Source organism: Crinia signifera, chromosome 1 (assembly GCF_055691185.1).
Source record: "Crinia signifera chromosome 1, ASM5569118v1, whole genome shotgun sequence".
Lineage (NCBI taxonomy): Eukaryota > Metazoa > Chordata > Amphibia > Anura > Myobatrachidae > Crinia > Crinia signifera.
The window spans coordinates 202,596,247-202,609,386 of NC_139217.1; the positions used below are offsets into that span (position 1 = coordinate 202,596,247).

General features: G+C 48.0%; 1 protein-coding gene and 1 long non-coding RNA gene across 2 annotated transcripts in view; one reads left to right on the top strand and one right to left on the bottom strand.

The window, feature by feature from the left end:
• MYO1F (myosin IF) overlaps positions 1-13,140 on the bottom strand; it is a 167,463-nt gene that overhangs the window by 138,462 nt on the left and 15,861 nt on the right. The gene's annotated exons all lie outside the window — the stretch shown is intronic.
• Positions 1-13,140, top strand: part of LOC146067566 (uncharacterized) — a 176,923-nt gene that overhangs the window by 97,368 nt on the left and 66,415 nt on the right. The gene's annotated exons all lie outside the window — the stretch shown is intronic.

Sequence of the window (13,140 nt, forward strand, 5' to 3'; positions counted from 1 at the left end):
CAGTATGCCCTCTGCATATGCTGGAAGGATCACCCACAGTCTAGTTCCAGATTTTATTAGTGAAGGTGATGTTGTACACCAGGAGGAGGATATTGATGTAGCTGGCACTGAGGAGGAAGTTGTCGAGGAGGATGGAGACTTGGTTTGCTTAAATGACGCACCAGGGGGGAATGAGGCACCTGTGGGGGAAAAAGTTGTTGTCCATGGGATGAAAAAGCCCATCGTCATGCCTGGACAAAGGACCAATAAATCCACCTCTGCGGTATGGAATTTTTTTTATCCGCATCCGGACAACAAAAGTATTGCCATTTGTAGCTTATGTAAAACTCCAATAAGCAGGGGTAAGGATCTTGCCCACCTAGGGACAACCTCCCTTCAGCGTCACCTAAAGACGCGTCATGGTTCAGTGTTTAGTCCAGAAAGTGCGGCTAGCAGTCCAGCGACACCTAAATCACTTGGTCCTCCTTTTGGAGCCAAATGCCTGAAAAGCACACCACCAACTCCCTCCTCGACAAATTCCTCCTCGATCCGGATAGGGGGGAGTCCTGCAGTCCATCTCACCTGCATGAATGACTCCATAGATTCCTCCGGAGGATCCTGCAGCACTACGCCTTCTACTACTATTACTGCCGCTGCTGCTACTGCTCCTGGAAGTCAGTCATCATCCCAGAGGGGAAGTCAGTCATCATCCCAGAGGGGAAGTCGTAAGACCGCTATGTCTTTCACTAAGCAATTGACCGTCCAACAGTAATTTTCCATGAGGATGAAATACGACAGCAGTCATCCTATGGCAAAGCGTATAACTGCGGCCTTGACAGCTATGTTGGTGTTAGACGTGCGTCCGGTGTCTGCCATCAATGGAGTGGGATTTAAACGGTTGATGCAGGTATTGTGTCCCCGGTACCAAATCCCGTCTAGATTCCACTTCACTAGGCAGGCGATACCCGCGATGTACAGGGAGGTCAGAAAAAGTGTCCTCAGTGCCCTGAAAAATGCGGCTGTACCCACTGTACACTTAACTACAGACATGTGGACAAGTGGATCAGGGCAAACTAAGGACTATATGACTGTGACAGCCCACTGGGTAGATGCATCGCCTTCCGCAGCAGCAGCAGCAGCATCTCCTGCATGCCAGCTCCTTCTTAGGCAGGCTACGCTGTGTATCACCGGTTTCAAGAAGAGGCACAACGCCGACAACCTCTTAGAGAAACTGAGTGAAATCATCTCCCTGTGGCTTACCCCCCTTAGACTCTCCTGGGGATTTGTGGTGTCGGACAACGCCAGTAACATTGTGCGGGCATTAAACATGGGCAAATTCCAGCACGTGCCATGTTTTGCCCACACAATAAATTTGGTGGTGCAGCATTTCATAAAAAATGACAGGAGTGTGCAGGAGATGCTTGCGGTGGCACGCAAAATTTGCGGAAACTTTCGGCATTCTGCCACAGCCTGCCGAAGGCTGGAGCGGGAGCAAAAACTCCGCAACCTGCCCTGTCATCAGCTGAAACAAGAGGTGGTGACGCGCTGGAACTCCACCCTCTATATGCTGCAGAGGATGGAGGAGCAGCAAAAGGCCATTCAAGCCTACACAGCCACCTACGACATAGGCAGAGGAGCGGGGCTGCACCTGACTCAAGCGCAGTGGAGGCTGATTTCCGTGTTGTGCAAGGTTCTCCAGCCGTTTGAAGTAGCCACACGTGAAGTCAGTTCCGACACTGCCTGCATTAGTCGAGTGATTCCCCTGATCAGGCTGTTACAAAAGCAGCTGGAGAAAGTGAAGGAGGAGCTAAAGCGGAGCGATTCCGCAAAGCATGTCGCTATTGTGGATGAAGCCCTCCATACGCTTTGCCAGGATACGAGGGTGGTCAGTCTGTTAAAGTCACAGGAATACATTTTGGCCACAGTGCTCGATCCTCGGTTTAAAGCGTATGTTGTGTCTCTGTTTCCGGCGGACACAAGTCTACAAAGGTGCAAAGACCTGCTGGTCAGGAGATTGTCATCTGAAGGGGACCGTGACACAGCCCCAGCTCCTCCTTCATTTTCTCCCCCACCTGTGCCTGTGAGGAAACAGCTGCGATTTCCCACACAACCCGCTGGCGGGGATGCAGGGCAGGCAGGAGGGAGTTTGGACATCTGGTCCGGACTCAAGGACCTGCCAACGATTGCTGACATGTCTACTGTCGGTGCATTGGATGCTGTCAACATTGAAAAAATGGTGGATGATTACTTTGGTGACAGCATCCAAGTAGACATGTCAGACAGTCCTTACCTGTACTGGCAGGAAAAAAAGGCAGTTTGGAAACCCCTGTACAAACTGGCTCTATTTTACCTGAGTTGTCCCCCCTCCAGTGTGTACTCCGAAAGAGTATTCAGTGCAGCGGGGAACCTGGTCAGTGAGCGGCGAAGGATGTTTATAAAAATGAATTATCACTTATTCAATGAAGACCAGGAATTGCCTCCAGAGATTATAACTGGACCTGTGATTGTGGAGTCCAGCGGGGACGAATTGATAATCTCTGAGAATGAGGAAGTACACACTGAAGGGGGCGAGGAATCAGAGGAGGAGGAGGAGGATGATGATGATGATGAGTGACGATGACATCTTGTTACTGTAGAGCCAGTTTATACAGGGAGATATTATGAATTGGTTTATTTTTTGTGGGGGCCCAAACAAACCAATCATTTCAGCCAGTTTTGTAGGCCCTGTCGCTGAAATGTTTGGTTTGTTAAAGTGTGCATGTCCTATTTTCGCAACATAAGGGTGGGTAGGAGGGCCCAAGGACAATTCCATCTTGCATCACCATTCATTATTCCTACTGCTGAGAGTCATTCATATGTGGGACTTGTCTTTTCAATGCATACAACTGTTTGCATTCCACCTCATTGCTGCACCTTCATGGGTGAGAATGTGATCTCCCTGACCTGGGGGACTCAGGGCTGTTGCAGGAAGGCTCAATTACACTTCTATTTGGGCGGCTACACTTTTTTTTACCTGTCTGGTCTGGTGCCCACTGCTGAGAGTCATTTTTAATGAGGGTATTGTCTTTCAAATGCATATAGCTGTTTGCATTCCACCTCATTGCTGCACCTTCATGGGTGAGAATGTGATCTCCCTGACCTGGAGGAGTCAGGGCTGTTGCCGGAAGGCTCAATTACACTTCTTTTTGGGCGGCTACACTTTTTTTTACCTGTCTGGTCTGGTGCCCACTGCTGAGAGTCATTTTTAATGAGGGTATTGTCTTTCAAATGCATATAGCTGTTTGCATTCCACCTCATTGCTGCACCTTCATGGGTGAGAATGTGATCTCCCTGACCTGGGGGACTCAGGGCTGTTGCAGGAAGGCTCAATTACACTTCTATTTGGGCGGCTAGACTTTTTTTTACCTGTCTGGTCTGGTGCCCACTGCTGAGAGTCATTTTTAATGAGGGTATTGTCTTTCAAATGCATATAGCTGTTTGCATTCCACCTCATTGCTGCACCTTCATGGGTGGGAATGTGATCTCCCTGACCTGGAGGAGTTAGGGCTGTTGCCGGAAGGCTCAATTACACTTCTTTTTGGGCGGCTACACTTTTTTTTACCTGTCTGGTCTGGTGCCCACTGCTGACAGTCATTTTTAATGCACATCAGGGTCAGGATCAGGCACATCATAATTAATAATCAATCAATCATAATCATAATCAATCAATCATAATCAATCAATCTATCATAATCAATCAATCAATCATAATTAGGATCAAGCCTGGGCGGCTGCAATTAAGGGGGACATTTACCAAAATGGATTCGTAGAAAAAAGGTGTATTCGTAGGGAGAAATACACCTTTTTTTTACGAATTTGTATTTTCGGGATTTACAATCCCAAAAATACAACAATTCGTAGTCCTAAAGATGGAACATTCGTATTTGTAGTTACAAATACGAATGTCTACACCATCGATAGGATACGACAGAAATCACCATTCAAAAGAATGGTGGTTTCTGATTTACTAAGCAGCCGTACTGACAATACGGCTGCTTAGTGGTGTGAAACACCCACGCAAATACGACAGGAAAATAGAACACCATTTTCCTGTTCTATTTGCGTTTTAGCCTGCACGGATCAGTCAGATCCGTGCAGGCTGCAGTGTAAAAAAATAGAAAAAATAAATAAATTAAAAAAAAAAACGGCGTGGGGTCCCCCCCACAGCCGAAACCAGCACCAGGCTGAAGGAGCCGGGGCCGGTAATTAAAAATCAGGGAGCCCGACAAATAGGGGTTCCCCGATTTTTAACAACCAGCCCCAGGCTCCAGGTCCGGGGCTGGTTCCCAAAATACGGGGGACAAAATGAGTAGGGGTCCCCCGTATTTTAAGAACCAGCCCCAGGCACAACCAGCCGGCAGGGTAATGTCACAGCCGGGGGACACTTATAATATAAGGTCCCGCGGCCAAAACATTCTCCCTACCGACCAGTCAGCCTGGCCAGGGGCCCTGGGGGAGTGGGGACCCCCCCAATAAAGGGGTCCCCCCCCTCCAGGACTTACCTGACCAGGCTGAAGCCTGGTGCTGTCCCCGGTGACCCTGGAGCGGTGGTCACCGGGCTGATGGTATTGTGTAAAAAATAGATAAACCATTGTTTTTTACTGTGGCACTACAAGTGCCAGCAAGCCTCCCCAGCAAGCTGGGACTTGGAGAACCACAAGTCCCAGCCTGCTGGGCATTAAAGGGCCCGCTGGCACTTGTAGTTCTACAGTTAAAAAAATAGTGCACAAAACACACTGACACACATTTAAAATAAAACTTTATTACACACAAAGCCCACACATACTGATACTTACCTATCTTCTTCCCATAGGTCGCCCTGATGTCCTGTGTCGTCTTCGGGATCCATGTCGACGTCCTTCTTCATGTCGACGTCGCTGTCGGCGATGGTGTCCCCGTCCGGATCCGAAGAAATCCATTTGGGAAGCTGTGGAAGGAAACCATACTCACCTGTCCCAGCGCGACGTAGTCCAGGTAAGGGTCTTTGCAAAAAAACAAACCGACAGCCCCGAAACCAAACCGGACTCTGACGGAGACGCACGTGTGTTTATTTACATCGTGCGGCTCCGCCTCCCGAATGCCGCTATTGGCCGCCTTGCGGCCTAGCGGCTCCTGATTGGCCGCTAGGCCGCAAGGCGGCCAATAGCGGCATTCGGGAGGCGGAGCCGCACGATGTAAACACACCGTGTGTCTCCGTCGTGTCCGGTTTGGTTTCGGGGCTGTCGGTTTGTTTTTTTGCAAAGACCCTTACCTGGACTACGTCGCGCTGGGACAGGTGAGTATGGTTTCCTTCCACAGCTTCCCAAATGGATTTCTTCGGATCCGGACGGGGACACCATCGCCGACAGCGACGTCGACATGAAGAAGGACGTCGACATGGATCCCGAAGACGACACAGGACATCAGGGCGACCTATGGGAAGAAGATAGGTAAGTATCAGTATGTGTGGGCTTTGTGTGTAATAAAGTTTTATTTTAAAAGTGTGTCAGTGTGTTTTGTGCACTATTTTTTTAACTGTAGAACTACAAGTGCCAGCGGGCCCTTTAATGCCCAGCAGGCTGGGACTTGTGGTTCTCCAAGTCCCAGCTTGCTGGGGAGGCTTGCTGGCACTTGTAGTGCCACAGTAAAAAACAATGGTTTATCTATTTTTTACACAATACCATCAGCCCGGTGACCACCGCTCCAGGGTCACCGGGGACAGCACCAGGCTTCAGCCTGGTCAGGTAAGTCCTGGAGGGGGGGGACCCCTTTATTGGGGGGGTCCCCACTCCCCCAGGGCCCCTGGCCAGGCTGACTGGTCGGTAGGGAGAATGTTTTGGCCGCGGGACCTTATATTATAAGTGTCCCCCGGCTGTGACATTACCCTGCCGGCTGGTTGTGCCTGGGGCTGGTTCTTAAAATACGGGGGACCCCTACTCATTTTGTCCCCCGTATTTTGGGAACCAGCCCCGGACCTGGAGCCTGGGGCTGGTTGTTAAAAATCGGGGAACCCCTATTTGTCGGGCTCCCTGATTTTTAATTACCGGCCCCGGCTCCTTCAGCCTGGTGCTGGTTTCGGCTGTGGGGGGGACCCCACGCCGTTTTTTTTTTTATTTATTTATTTTTCTATTTTTTTTTACACCTTGCAGCCTGCACGGATCTGACTGATCCGTGCAGACTGCTAGAAATAATTCGTATTAGCGGCCGTATATACGGCCGCTAATACGAATCATTACACCATCGGAGGGTTACAAAGCAGTCGTATCTGACTGCTTTGTAAATCCCCCTCCGGAACACGACTTTGCATACGACTTAAACAGTCGTATGCAGTCGTAGGGAAACAACCAATACGAAAAACTAGGTTTTTCATATTGGTAAATTTCCCCCTAAAGTTCTTTGTGGGCGGCTAAAGTTTTTTTTAGTTTTCCAGTTACTGCAGTTTTATACATAGCTTGGTTTTTGTAAGTTGAAGACTTGTCAGTGCAATTTTCTTTTACAATATCCTTTATCTTTGCATGGACTTTGTGTATTTGGTTAGCATTCTGAGGTGTATACTGACTGCCTTCACCTTGAGCACGATCAGTTTCTGAAGCGGCAAAAATCCTTTTGTTTTGAAGATAGTCACTTTCTTTTCCGTTAGTTATACAGGCTGACCTACTAACAGACACAGTTGCTTCGGAACAAGTTGTTGGAAATTTTTTAGGAGATAAAGCTGTACAAACCTTCTGGCCCCCCTTTTCAATTTTTAATTGATTTGCAAACATTTTGTAGTATTTGTCATATGTGCATAGCCTTTTAGAGAAAACTGCTTTTTCCTCATCAGATAACCTTTGTAATGATTTGACCTTCGCATCTCTCTCCTTTTTATTTAATGACAAGAACGATGAATACTTCTTTAATTTCTTCATCAACTGTTCTTTATTCATGAAATGGTCCGATAAAGCCTTTCCTCAAAACTTAAGTAAAGTTATGTTTCCTTGATAATACTTTCACAGCTCACAAAATTCTCATCACTGGCTTCCATTTCTTTGCCACTTGATACCTTGTTTTCACAATAAAGATTGGTTTCTTTTTGATGACCAGTTGGGTACAATTACACATCTGTTTGGGCGGCTAAACTTTTTTGGGGGAGGCTGCATTTAAACTTCTTTGGGGGCGGCTGCAATTAAACTTCTTTGGGGCACAGGGGCACTCGGTGTATCCTGTAGTGGGCTGCCACACATTTTTTTAAATATGGATCTTTCAGCACAGAGACCAACTGCACATCAGGGTCAGGATCAGCCAGGTTGTTAAACGGGGTTTCGACCATGAATCAATCACATCATAAAATTAATTAATAATCAATCAATCAATCATAACCAGAATCAAGCCAGATAGGGGTCTTGTTAAATATTAAACTGACCAAAACAGATACACACACAACTAGTACTGCCTCATCTACCTGTCTGGTCTGGTGCCCACTGCTGAGAGGCAATTAAACTTCTTTGGGGGCCGCTGCAATTACACTTCTTTGGGGGGCACAGGGGGTATCCTGTAGTGGGCTGCCACACATTTTTTTTAAATATGGCTATCCACAGATTGTTCAGCCTGCCATTTGAGATTGGGATCTTTTATCACAGAGACCAACTGCACATCAGGGTCAGGATCAGCCAGGTTGTTAAATGGGGTTTCGACCATGAATCAATCACATCAAAAAATTAATTAATAATCAATCAATCATAACCAGAATCAAGCCAGATAGGGGTCTTGTTAAATATTAAACTGACCAAAACAGATACACACACAACTAGTACTGCCTCATCTACCTGTCTGGTCTGGTGCACACTGCTGAGAGTCATTCGTATGAGGGACTTGTCTTTTAAATGCATACAACTGTTTGCATTCCACTTGATTGCTGCACCAATCGCCCACTGCTGGTTGCAGCTCTCACCCTGCATTAATTTGGGAGTCTGCCACTGCAGTCTTTTTTTTTGGAGCCTTGAAACTTTTCGGGATGCTGTACTAGCCGACACCTTTAGGTGGACTCTGGTCTGTCTTGTATCCAGCACAGTGGTCTTGTGTGCAAGAGATTGTTCTCTGTCCTCTTTTGGATTTGTGTCACCATCACCATCTTCATGGGTGAGAATGTGATCTCCCTGACCTGGGGAGTCAGGGCTGGGGCAGGAAGGCTGCAATTACACTTCTTTTTGGGCGGCTGCAATTACACTTCTTTTTGGGCGGCTGCAATTAAACTTCTTTGGGGGCGCCTGCAATTACACTTCTTTTTGGGCGGCTGCAATTACACTTCTTTTTGGGAGGCTAAATTTTTTTTATCCTCCTTTTTTAATCCTCCTTATCTGAACAGCCGGGTCCATCAGTTACTGCCACTGCTGTAACCAATGCTAGTGATGGTTACGCATGCCCTATGGCATCACCACGGGCAGCAAAGTTTTCCAGCGCTGCATGGAGCAACAGTTCGCTGGCTTTCCATTTGACATCATCGCTGTCAGCATCCTCCTTATCTGCACAGCCGGGTCCATCAGTTACTGCTAGAGATGTGCGGGCTTGGATTTCAGAGATCCGAGCCCCCACGGACGTCATCATTCCGAGCCCGATTCCGAGCAGCGCTCGGAGATTCCCACCTGACTCGGGTCCGTCCGCGTGATTAGAACATCATCTCCTGGCGCCGGATTTCGCGAGGCTTTATAAGCGGCTGACGCGCCCGCCATCTTCACTCCAGTCAAGTAGTGGGTTGGGAGAGGGTGTGTTGGTGCTGCTGCTGGGGCTTAAACTTGAGCTTGACCTTGAGCGCAATATTTTGCAATTATTTACCGTCATTTTCGTTCCTTCTAGGGGGCTGAAAACAGACTCTGTTGGAGGTGGTACGGCTGGTAGGGCCTCCTTTGTAACAAGAGTACGTGACATATTGGTCAGCGTTTTAGTCCGTAGTAAAGGTACTGTTGGGGCAGGCGGTGTAGCACTGGGAGCAGTGTACGTATCATTCTGTACAACTTTAGTGAAAGGTAATGTTTGGCCAAGTGAAAATTGGTTGCCCAATGTTCCTGGTCTTTTCTGTAAAGTATTTGCAGCTGTGAATTTCATCTGTTTGGAATGGATGGGAGCAAGTTCCATCTCATCATCATCATCATAGTCATCATCCTGAGATGAGACCTGTTTAACAGGCTGGTGGTTGACCACATTTATTCGCATTCCCTTGACAGAGTTATTCAGACCTGAAATGGTCTTGTGTTGTGGAATCTGGATGTTTTTTGTGAGGTTTATTGCCGATGAACCTTGTGCCATAGGTGATTTAGCAGCTACTGTTGGAGCACTCCTCTTAAAGTAATCTTTTCACGAGCGTCCATCACTTTGATAGGCTTGTCTCCTGCCATGATCTGTTGCTTTCTCGAATTCAGCATTTCACGGGCGTCCTGCACTTTACCCCTTATGCGGAAGCGAGCATCTTTGGCCACCAACTTTTCACGGGCATCTTTTATCCCTAGTTTTTGGCGTGCATCAGTCACACCAATTTTCTGACGAGCATCAAATGTTCTCTGAAAACTGGTGGCAAGTGGACGATTGTTCACAGATGGTTGGAGTCTGGATCTCACGTTTCCTATACCTCCCCTGTTACTGACCCTGCGGTACATCCCGGTGCCCACGGACATTCCCCGTTTCCTAATCAGTTCATCCAGCGACACGTCGGCCATATTCCTCCAACCACACAGCTGCTATATCTAATTTGATAAAAACAAAAATAATACTTGTGCTGTGTGGGACTGTAAAAAAGAATTCCATGCTGCTTGTGCACTGACGTCTGCCACTGAGTGCCACGGCCAAGCAGTACCTAATAAGAAAATTAATTATTATAAATTCTGCTGGTGCACAATACTAGTATTGCTGACGTATCTACCTGTCTTGTGCCTAGTACTACTGTCTTATCTACCTGTCTGGTGCCTAGTACTGCCATATCTACCGTCTGGTCTGGGGCTCACTGCCTAATACTGCCGTATCTACCTGTCTGATCTGGGGCTCACTGCCTAATACTGCTGTACCTGTCTGGTCAGGGGCTCACTGCCTAATTTTTTTTGGAGCCTTGAGACTTTTAGGGATGCTGTACTAGCCGACACCTTTAGGTGGACTCTGGTCTGTCTTGTATCAAGCACAGTGGTCTCATGTGCATGAGATTGTTCTCTGTCCTCTTTTAAAATTGTGTCACCATCACCATCTTCATGGGTGAGAATGTGATCTCCCTGACTTGGGGGAGTCAGGGCTGGGGCAGGAAGGGTACAGGCTGAGTGGGGGTAGGGCACCCTTGTACTCTGCTGCTTTTGCCGGCTCCGGCCGGTAGCGTCTCCCTGGTGTCACGGCTGGCACTCTGCAGGGCCTCCCTCTTGCCTTCCTCATGATGCTGGCTGCTGGCTCTCTCTGTGTGCGCTGCTGTCCATCACCGCCGGGTCTCCTGCACGGAAACGCTGCCCGGCTCTCTCCTCTCTAGCGGGTCTCACTTCTGCACGCTTCCAGGCTGCGCACTCTGCTGCTCTCCTCTCTGTGGATCTTTAGGGTGCCCAGCCTGTCTTCTCTCTCTAAGCACGTGTCATCCTCTCTCACGCTGCTGCAAACCCTCCTCCGTCACGCTGCACAGTTTCATTTCACCTCTGACCTCTCCTTTTGCGCTCCTGTGACAGTGCCCCTGTAACGGTGTGGTGTAAAATGGTACCTGAATCTGGAGCTGATTACGGCGGCAGCTTCTGGATTCCTCACGGCTTCTTCCGGAGAACCTGTGGCAGGGAATGGCACAACCCAAGGAGAACCCACAAAAGACAAGGCTACTACGGCTAGCAGCAACAAATATTTATTTAAAGGAGATATGTAAATGGGTTGCTGCAATACACTCACGTACTTATGCAAAACAGTCACTTTATATCATTCAGTAATTAAAGCTATAACTAATCAATGACCAGATTAACGAGAGAACGATTATGCAATAAATTACATCACAACAATAACAATATGACAGAATAATATTACGTCACAACATGTCCGCCAAGTGGCGCTATGCACCCTATATACACTGCGCGGTAGTCCCTGGTGCAAAACAACACAGTTCCTGAATTTGAATAACGGTCCCGCGAAGGAAATCCTCACAAGGTGATTAGGCCATAACTTAGTGTGCACACTACTTTTATGTATAACAAAAGTGATCAAAAATCCTCTCTAAGAGGGGCAGGCAGATTCCCATCCCTTAGGGCAATCTCCTGTATCAGAGGCAAACAGGCAGTCCTGTTAGTGGGGGTATCCAACACCCCAGTACCTGAACAATCAGCTGCAGTTGCCAGCTCCTGCTGGTCACGACTCCTGGCTGGCCACTGCCACTTCTTCTGGTCAGCAGTGCTGGCTGTCATTAACTGCTGGGTCCTTGCTCCCAGTGCCTGGTCTCAGATGTGTGCTTCTCTCTGCACAGCATCTCTGTCTGCATGCTTCCTGGCTCAGGATACAAGCTCTTCTCCCCTCTGCACACTTTCTCTCTCTCTCACACACTGCTGCTGGGATCACCTCTGACCTCCCAGCTTCCTGTCTCATGTGCAGGGGAGCTGGGACACTAGGACACTAGCTGAGTCTGTTAACCCCTCACAGACATGCAGCTTCCACAAGCAAAGGAGGTTTTCCTCTGAGCAGCATTGGCTGCAATCAAAATCTCTTTGGGGGCACAAGAGTACACCAGGGGTGGACTGCCACACTCCCTGGGCAGCCAATCAGGGGGGTGTCAGGCTCCCTGCACGTGGACTGAGCTGGGGCTGTTTAACCCCTCACATCCCTGCAGTTTTCCTCTGAGCAGCATTGGCTGCAATTAAACTTCTTTGGGGGCACTCCAGGGGCACAGGGGGTATCCTGTAGTGGGCTGCCACACAAGCCCATTCACATTTTTTGAAATATGGCTATCCACAGGTTGTTCAGTCTGACATTTGAGATTGGGATCTTTCAGCACAGAGACAAACTGCACATCAGGGTCAGGATTAGGAAAGTTGTTAAACGGGGTTTCGACCATGAATCAATCACATCATTAAATTACTTAATAATCAATCAATCAATCATAATCACAATCAAGCCAGATAGGGGTCTTGTTAAATATTAAACTGACCAAAACAGATACACACACAACTAATACTGCCTCATCTACCTGTCTGGTCTAGTGCCCACTGCCTAGTACTACCGTATCTACCGTCTGGTGCCTAGTACTTCCTAGTACTGCCTTATCTACCGGTCTTGTGCCTAGTACTGCAGTATCTACCGTGTGGTGTCTAGTACTGCTTCATCTACCTGTCTGGTCTGGTGCCGACTGCTGAGAGTCATTCGTATGAGGGACTTGTCTTTTAAATGCATACAACTGATTGCATTCCACTAATGAGAGTAATTGATTGCTGCACCAATCGCCCACTGCTCCTCGGCTGCACTGTGTAAACAGTGCACAATCAAGCCAGATAGGGGTCTTGGTGCTTGTTTTGAGGTTGTAGCAGGGGAGTGCAGCTACGAGTCGTAACACCTTGAGAGAAGATCAGTACTTCTCTACCGGCAAAGGACATCCTCCTCGACAGAACGCACAGCTTCACGAGGGACGCATGTGAAGCAGTGAGCAAAGGGAACACCCGCCTAGCGAGCCAGATCATCTGAATCCACCCTAGCGATCAATAGAGTTACAGAAGTCGCAGCCAGATAGAACTCTTCCAGCTGCCACCTAGTCATTGATTAGCCCCCTCCACTCCACCCATTAGGCAATGATTGACGAGACGAATGGTAATAATAAATAATAAATGAATAATATTACTAATCACCAAATTAAAAATCAGATGAAATTAATTATAAATAATCATAATCACAATCAAGACAGATAGGGGTCTTATGAAATATTAAACTGACCAAAACAGATACACACTCTGCACCATCGAGCAGGTGATCACTGACATGCCAGGTGCAATGGTCTTTAGCACCCTGAATGCCAAGTGTGGGTTTTGGCAGATCCCTCTGGACAGAGCCTCTTCCATGCTTACTGCCTTCATGACCCCTATTGGGTGCTACGTCTTCCTACGCATGCCCTATGGCATCACCACGGGCAGCAAAGTTTTCCAGCGCTGCATGGAGCAACAGTTCGCTGGCTCTCCCTTT